This window comes from Lates calcarifer, linkage group LG8 (assembly GCF_001640805.2).
Source record: "Lates calcarifer isolate ASB-BC8 linkage group LG8, TLL_Latcal_v3, whole genome shotgun sequence".
Lineage (NCBI taxonomy): Eukaryota > Metazoa > Chordata > Actinopteri > Centropomidae > Lates > Lates calcarifer.
In genome coordinates this window covers 18,682,570-18,691,208 of record NC_066840.1, presented here as the reverse complement: position 1 = coordinate 18,691,208, position 8,639 = coordinate 18,682,570, and the positions used below count along the sequence as shown (strand labels likewise).

The 8,639-nt window shown below is 36.8% G+C and overlaps 1 long non-coding RNA gene across 1 annotated transcript in view; it reads left to right on the top strand.

Annotated features, from left to right (window-relative positions):
- The first annotated feature begins 4,970 nt into the window (after positions 1-4,970).
- Positions 4,971-8,639, top strand: part of LOC127142719 (uncharacterized) — a 15,297-nt gene continuing 11,628 nt past the window's right edge. The window contains exons 1-3 of the long non-coding RNA XR_007813699.1: positions 4,971-5,244; positions 6,107-6,221; positions 6,524-6,562. This is a non-coding gene — a long non-coding RNA (uncharacterized LOC127142719). The remainder of the gene's footprint in view (positions 5,245-6,106; positions 6,222-6,523; positions 6,563-8,639) is intronic.

Below are 8,639 nucleotides of genomic sequence, written 5' to 3'. Positions count from 1 at the left end.
TTCTCTTGATCAACTAATCCATCAGTCAACTAATGAATTCAGACCAAAGCCATAAATGTAAAATGTAATATTACAACCAACATTTCAGAAATATTATTTTGGTAAATAACAGTATTTCATCTTAACTCATCAGAGTAAAGACTTAATCTCCAATCTCCAATACAATGCAGCACATTGTGTTATTTTTTTAAACAAAAGTTTCAAAACTCAGAATTCCTTCATTTCTTAATATTTATGAATAATTGACTAATTCCCAAGTCTTCAATGCTCCAGCCCTTTATTAAATTTCCAACTGTTCTAAAAAATGTTTGAGAGCAGATAAAATCCAGTGAACCCTACAAAAATAGCTTTAAGTCTTAATTCGTCATTTAACCCTCTTGTTTTAAAATGTCCGGTCCCTCCTCAAGAAGCAACTTCTTCAAATGTCTCCCTCTGTTTGACAAAGATTTCTCTTCAGTTTCTATATATTTAGAGAGCAGACTGAATGATTCATGACTACAAATGCAAATGTAGTTTTTTGTCATGGTTGTTTTTCATCACATCTGTGAGAAAATGTATTGTATCTGTCTTTCATTGCTATTTAGGAAGTTTTGTTTTGTTTTTTTAATTCTGCAGATTTTGTAGTTTCTGAGCAGATGTAGTCAGAGTTGTTCATTTATTTTGTTTTTGAGCTCAAATTGAATTTCAGTTAACATCCTAAAGTCCTAAATGTGTGTTTTTGAAATCTGCCTCCTGCACTGTATTTTCAGTCCAGGGGTTATGTGGCCAAGCTCCAGTCTCCATGCATGTTCTGGTTATTGCAACACTTCTCAGAAATAACTCTTGAATTAACAAAGACAAACTTTTACAGCACTTAATATGACACTTTAGACAAACGGACTGACTCGCTCCTTGTTTCCCTCCTGCAGCGGGACGAGGGGCCAGGCAGCAGCAGCGAAGGGGGGCCGTAAACGGGAGGCCAGCCCTCCTGCGGTGCGAACGCGGGGAGGACAGAAATCAGAGGAGCCCCCTTCCAAGAGAGCCAAACGTTGAACCCTCTGACAGCGCTGGACCCGTGCGCCCCAGTGGTGTTTTTTTTCTGCACTCCATATTCAAGTCAGTTTTGTTGTCGGGGGTCAGAGAGCCTCTACACCCAGTTAGCACGTAAAGCTGTTTCTGCTTCATTGACTGTAGATATTGAAAAGCTCTGGATAGTATTATACACTCTCCTCTGATGGTTGAGTGTAAACCTGAGGATCTGTGTAGGAATCCCCCAGAATACTTTCTACTGCACTACGCCCATATGGTTTGGATCAGACTTCATCATTCCTCCCTTTATTCAGTAATGCCCAGTGAACCAGAGTATTTCAGGCCAATCAAAGGCCTAATGTGCAGGCCAGCCGAGCTTTGAGATAAAGAGGGTGAATTGAAATTGGCCGTCAGTCAGTCAGAGACCTCTACAGACGTCACTGTTACACATTCATGTGACTGAGATAGAAATCACAGTGAAGCATTTAACATTTAGCATTCATTGTGAATTTTATTATTTAATATTCATTCTGTGAATGAAAGGACAAGTTTTCCTCCCACTTTTTTTTTTTTAAGTTTTTGTTTTTATACGTAATATTCAGCAGGTAAAGGAAGGTTTTTTTTGTATTTCTCTGTTGAAATAACAGCAGTATTAGTCACTGACAGGAAAAATATGACAGAACATGTACAGTTTCTTCTACAACACTTGCTGCAGACAAAGTACTGTTTCTAATAGAGGTAATCTAGATATTTGTATTGTTTTGGAGTTAAGTGTATATAAAGACAATGGTGTTAGATATCTTAACTGCCTGACAATGTAAAGACAGTTGTTTCATGAATGTAAAAATAGTGAATATTGCTTCCTTTTTTCATTGTTTCAAACCGATAAATCACTTTAGGTTTTTACTTGTGGTTGATAATCATAATTTCTGATTTTTTATTTCACTTTCTGTATTTTAAAGTTAAAATTTTTTATACTAGATAAGTTTTTGTGCATCTCTTGAGTGGGATTTAGCACCAAATGAAAGTACTGCACATTGGTCTATTATTTTTAAGCTCTCACACTTTTCTCTTATTATTATTCATCTTGCAGTTAATCCACATTCCTGCTTGTTAAAACATATTTATGTGTCCAGAATATACTGACATGATATTTTTCATAGTTTTTCCAACTACTAAAGGAAACCTAAACTGTGTTGCTTCTGTTTTCCAAAACTCAGCACTTTTGGAAAGCTGAGATCTTTGTTTATGGAAAGATAAAACAGTGCACAGAGCAGAACATACAGATTTTTATTAATTCACCCCTATTATGTCTCAAATGTTATCTCCTCTGTTTCCTAAATGGATGTGCTGTCTGTAACGTGTAAATAGCCAAAGACATTAACCAATCACCTCAGAGCGGAGAAGAGGAGAGGACATTCCTGCCTGCTAATGGGGGATAAAACTGACAAACTCAGAATGAAATATTCCACCGTCATTAACACGTGAGGAGGCTTTAATCGCTGCACCTGAACTCTCAGGATCCAAAAAACATGGAGAGAGGTTACGGAAAGCCCGAGTCCTCTGGTTGAAGTTTTCCAACCATTCCTGCGGATTGCTAAATTTGATTCCTTCAAGGTGTACCTCTCTCAGGTATTTCCTGGTACTGCAATCCAAGCCTTAAAATATTAGCCCAACACGTCTCATTTAAAGGTTTGGATCAGCTTTCATTTAGCCACCAGCTCTGGCAGACAAACAGCGCTCCTTTCACTCCCCGATGCCATTGGAGTGACTTGAGACGTCGTTTTATTATAGTCGTTTGCATTGTAGTCCAAAATGATTTTCTGAATTTGCCAAGCATTTCTCCGTTGCTGAGTATCAGCAGTTTGAGGCACATTAGACGGATTCATAGGCTGCAGGTTTTATGTATGAGAGGGAGGACCGCTGAATTCAGCTCAGCAGGGACCTCACAGTGAGATGCTGAAAAAGTAAAGAAAGCAGCAACACAAGTTCAAAATCTAAATCTACTTATTTAACTCCTGCTCCACAAATCTGAGCAAATGCTGACCTGCTTCTAGGTATTTTTTCAAATAAAGCCTTTACTCTATTTGCTCATTTTTAGTCATCTGACATAACCTGAAATGTGACGTGTTAATTTTTCTACTTCTTTATGCTTGTTACATTTTCTAATCACACATCTCAAGTTTCCTTAAACACAGCCCATATAGATACTGAGTTTACAAAATACTGTGGATACAAAATGTACTAAATAAATATTAATTGCCCTAAGTACAATTCAGTTAGTTCAAGTATTTGCTAAAATCTTCACTTGTTCATTATAAGATGATGAGGTGTTCAAAGTTCTTGTAGCTAGAAGTAATGACAATGTTTGCCAGTAGCAAGCGAAAGAAAATATTCAGACCTTTGTTTGAGGAAACTGGATTGAGATACACTGATAATGGGTGTGTCTGGTTATTTGGTTTCTGGCACTGCACCACTCTCACTTGAGCACTGGCATCTAGAAATCTTGACTGTGATACAAAACACCAACAACATAAACTGCCTCAAACCTCCTCACATCTCCCTCTTTTTCATCTTAAGCAAGCGTGCTGGTTGGTAGCAGCGCTGCAGTTTATCCAGCAGAGAGCCAAGGAAAGATGGTGGTTTCACACAGCTGTCAACTGGAATAGAGGTAACTGTTGGTTTTGAGTGGAGGGGATCCTCACGGGCTGCTGCGGGGATAAGGGGGCTCACTCACTCCTGCTGCTGCCTCTCTGCACTGGGAGTGGTCTTTCCTCCACTGGGGATTTGGCCAGGCCGACTGGCACTGAATATAATGCTCCCCCATTCAGCCACTCCTCTCTCAAGACATAAAAGTTAACAGGTGTTTAACGTCAGAAGTGCTTTATATGGGAGTCATCGAAATCGCCAGCGACAGGCAGCAGGGAGGGGTGGTGGCTTAGAGTCTTAAAGTCTTTTTTTTTTTCATTCTTTTGCAGTATTGAAATAGTTCTGCTGTTGAGTCGAGATTTGGATCACGTTTTGGCATCTGAAGCTGCAACAAATACACACCAGAGTGCAGAAATATTCCTACAATGCGTTTTTACTTACCAGCATTTTGGGGTTGAACTGATTGGTTGCAGTGTATCAGCACTGTGTGAAGTTATACTTGGTCTTGTGTGATACAGAGTTGTAGAAAAGTCCCTTTAACTCTTAGCTTTACAATGCAAAACACATAATTTATAGACTGTTACATTTTATACCTCTGCTGCTACAGTATGTGCAGAATGTAAGCTTTCAAAACGACAGTAACCTGCTGCTGGTTGTGGTTAGCTTCGAACATGCAGCATAAGAAAAAGGAAATGAAAAAAAGACTGGCTTGTAAGAACTAAAACGTTGTGGTAGATGTTACTTTTAAAGTAATTTAAGGTCCCAAGTATTCCTCAATATTTATACGTCAAAGTTAAAAGTTGTCATTTATTAAAAATGTAACTCTCAAAAACCCACGTTTCATCTGGACTGTGTACAGCTGTCAATTAGTTGATTCACAGAAAATTAAACTATTGATGCTTTTTTCATGTATTATTGTTGAATAAATAAGCCAATGGGGAGATGTCACCTCAGGCTGCCAAACTATAACCATGTTTTTTCACTGTTTTTATACCTTACATAGAGAAAACAATTAACTGATCAATTTAGAAACTAATCATCATCATCATCATCATTTAATCAATAATGAAAATAATCTCTGTGTTTGTGGTTTGATCAGATTTGCTTGACAACAGTCACCAGATTCAAATCCAGAATTAAGTAAAAAGTCAGACAAAATGATGCTCTTCTGTCTTTTGTTTACCTGTTAACACACAGCAGGCTCTGCTAAAGGACGAGCTAGATGATACATTTGGTACATTTTAATTTTTTAAAGTGTCGTAATTTGAGGAGGTGAGAGTAACTGGCTTTTAACCATAGACTGTAGCTTTTAACCTAAAACCGGCCTGATGCTTGCCATCAGCATCCGCTTCGCTCTCTGGCTTGCGTGTGTTGTCATCACCCATGGGCTTCTGGGAAGAGCGTAGCGAGGCAGAGAGACGAAGTTGGGAAACAGATTCAAACCAACGTTTGAACCGTTGCTCCGGTTTGTCAGTACTGTGAGAAAACTTACTTACCGAAGAAGCCTGCATGCTAAAACAAGCCTTGGCGCCGCTTTTTTGACGAACACGAGTGAGGCTGGATGCTGAACACACATGCGACGCGAGGGTAAGGCCAAAGACCAATCAAGCTAGCGGCTAGCGTTAGCGGCGAGCGTTAGCATTAGCCTTCTTTTAAAATGACTGTTTTTATTTCCACTTTCAGTCGTTTTTATTGCGTGGGTAAGAGTGTGTCTGCGATTGCATGACTGATCCCTGACATGAAGTGTGGACCCCCAACGTGGACTGTTCGATAGTCTGTCTGTCTGATTATCATGTGGTTGTGATCATTTTGTGTCTATTTGTGGTCTTATTGCATCATTTTGCGTCTTTACTTGGCCACTTTACATCTATTCATGGTCACCTGCTTTTTTGTCTCTTTGTGGTCGTTCTTACTGTGTCTCTGTAGTTCTGTGTCCATTCCTGATCATTGTACATTTCTTTGGGGTCGTCTAAGTTTTGTTTTTTGTAAAAACAGTATATAAACAGTAACAACATAAAACTACATTTTTCCTAGTCATTTATCTGACTTTTTTTCTTCTTCTTGTAATTATATATTTTTTGGGGCTTTTTAGTCTTTATCGACAGGACAGTGAAAGAGAGACAGGAATCGGGGAGAGAGAGAATAGGGGAGTGACACGCAGTAAGGGTCCAGCCGGATTGGGGACCAGCTGTTCAGGGCGCCCCAACCATTCGGCTATGGGGGTGCTCCTAGTTTTGTTTTTGATAAGGAATGGGTAGTAGTGTATTAACAATTTTCCTTTTTATGTTTCTCTACGATTTCCTCAAGGTGTCCACAACATCGTCCACAATCACAGAGAGATTGTCCATGGTTGGAGAGGAGATGAGGGAGACATCGTCCACGATCAGAGATGTTGTCCATGATCGCAGAGACCTTGTCCATGATCAGAGACATTGTCCATGCTTTGCAGAGACCTGCACAAGAATCGTCGGAGACCAGGGTTGCGATCAGAGAGACACCATCCACGATTACAGAATCTTTCGTACAGTGAAGAAGTTCTTTGAGACCAGGACAGAGGCCTCCAGGTGTGTCAAAAACAGCTTTACATCAACTGTCCCAACACAGAGCGCTGACATTAAACTGTTTATGTTCAGTATTTGATCTTTAGTCTGAATAGTTATATAATTGGTTCATAGACTTAACCAATTAATGAAGTTTATTTACATAGTTCATGTAAGAACAGTTCAAAGAAAAGGAGGAATTTAAGGATAAAATGACTGTTAATGTGAAAGATAATGACCAGTTATGCCTTGATGGTAGTACTTATTTTTGATTAATGTTGTGTTTAGAAAAACCTGGTTTTAAACAAATGTTCTTTGTGTTTCAGTTGAATTCACAGAAACAAAAGGATCCACCAAAGGTGAAGGTAAGAAAATATTTTTATTTCTATAAAAGACAGATCAGATCAACAATTTATTCAGTTATAAAAAATATAATTATGAAAGAGACACTTGAACTGTCTCAAATGTCACAGAGGTAAACAAAAACATGTAACAGAAGTACTAACATCAATGTAATAGCAGAAGTAATCTGCAACATAAAAATAATGAAAGTAATAGATTAGTAATGTTTTAATAGAAGTAATGTAATTGAGAAGTGATTAGTAAGATGTAATAGTTATCTGTAGTATAAAAGTAGTTTGCAGTAATTGAATGTAGTTTGCATCATTAAAAGTTATCTGTAAATTTAGAAATATTGTGTAATATAAAAGTAATGGTAAAAGTAATCTAATATCCAGTAATCTAACATGAAGGTGAAATTGTCACAGTATAGCAAAGGGTTAAAAAAAAAGAAGCATAACAGCGAAATATCATGAATGTATCAAAAAATGTCATAGTATAGTAAGGCGTCAAAAACTGTAAAAAAATGTCATAGTATAGTAAGGTGTTACAAACCATCAAAAAATGTCACAGTATAGTAAGGTGTTACAAACCATCAAAAAATGTCATAGTATAGTAAGGCGTCAAAAACTGCCAAAAAATGTCATAGTATAATAAGGCGTCAAAAACCATCACAAAATTTCATATTATGGTAAGGCAAGAAAAATGATCAAAAAATGTCACAGTATAGTAAGGTGTTACAAACCATCAAAAAATGTCACAATATAGTGAGGCGTCAAAAACGGCCAGAAAATTTCATATTATAGTAAGGCGTCAAAAAATTATTCATATTATGGCAAGGCAAGAAAAATGATCAAAAAATGTCACAGTATAGTAAGGTGTTACAAACCATCAAAAAATGTCACAGTATAGTAAGGTGTTACAAACCATCAAAAAATGTCATAGTATAGTAAGGCGTCAAAAACTGCCAAAAAATGTCATAGTATAATAAGGCGTCAAAAACCATCACAAAATTTCATATTATGGTAAGGCAAGAAAAATGATCAAAAAATGTCACAGTATAGTAAGGTGTTACAAACCATCAAAAAATGTCATAGTATAGTGAGGCGTCAAAAACGGCCAGAAAATTTCATATTATAGTAAGGCGTCAAAAAATTATTCATATTATGGCAAGGCAAGAAAAATGATCAAAAAATGTCACAGTATAGTAAGGTGTTACAAACCATCAAAAAATGTCACAGTATAGTAAGGTGTTACAAACCATCAAAAATGTCATAGTATAGTGAGGCGTCAAAAACGGCCAGAAAATTTCATATTATAGTAAGGCGTCAAAAAATTATTCATATTATGGCAAGGCAAGAAAAATGATCAAAAAATGTCACAGTATAGTAAGGTGTTACAAACCATCAAAAATGTCACAGTATAGTAAGGTGTTACAAACCATCAAAAAATGTCATAGTATGGTGAGGCGTCAAAAACGGCCAGAAAATTTCATATTATAGTAAGGCGTCAAAAATTATTCATATTATGGCAAGGCAAGAAAAATGATCAAAAAATGTCACAGTATAGTAAGGTGTTACAAACCATCAAAAAATGTCATAGTATAGTGAGGCGTCAAAAAGGCCAGAAAATTTCATATTATAGTAAGGCGTCAAAAAATTATTCATATTATGGCAAGGCAAGAAAAATGATCAAAAAATGTCACAGTATAGTAAGGTGTTACAAACCATCAAAAAATGTCATAGTATAGTGAGGCGTCAAAAACGGCCAGAAAATTTCATATTATAGTAAGGCGTCAAAAAATTATTCATATTATGGCAAGGCAAGAAAAATGATCAAAAAATGTCACAGTATAATAAGGTGTTACAAACCATCAAAAAATGTCACAGTATAGTAAGGTGTTACAAACCATCAAAAAATGTCATAGTATAGTAAGGCCTAGAAACTGTCAAAAAATGTCATTGTAGTAGGGCATCAACAACAGTCAAAAATGTCATAGTGTAGTGAGGCCTCAAAATTTATAGTATAGTGAGGTGTCAAAAACTGTTAAAAAATGTCATAGTATAGTAAGTGTCAAAAACTGTAAAAAAATGTCATAGTATA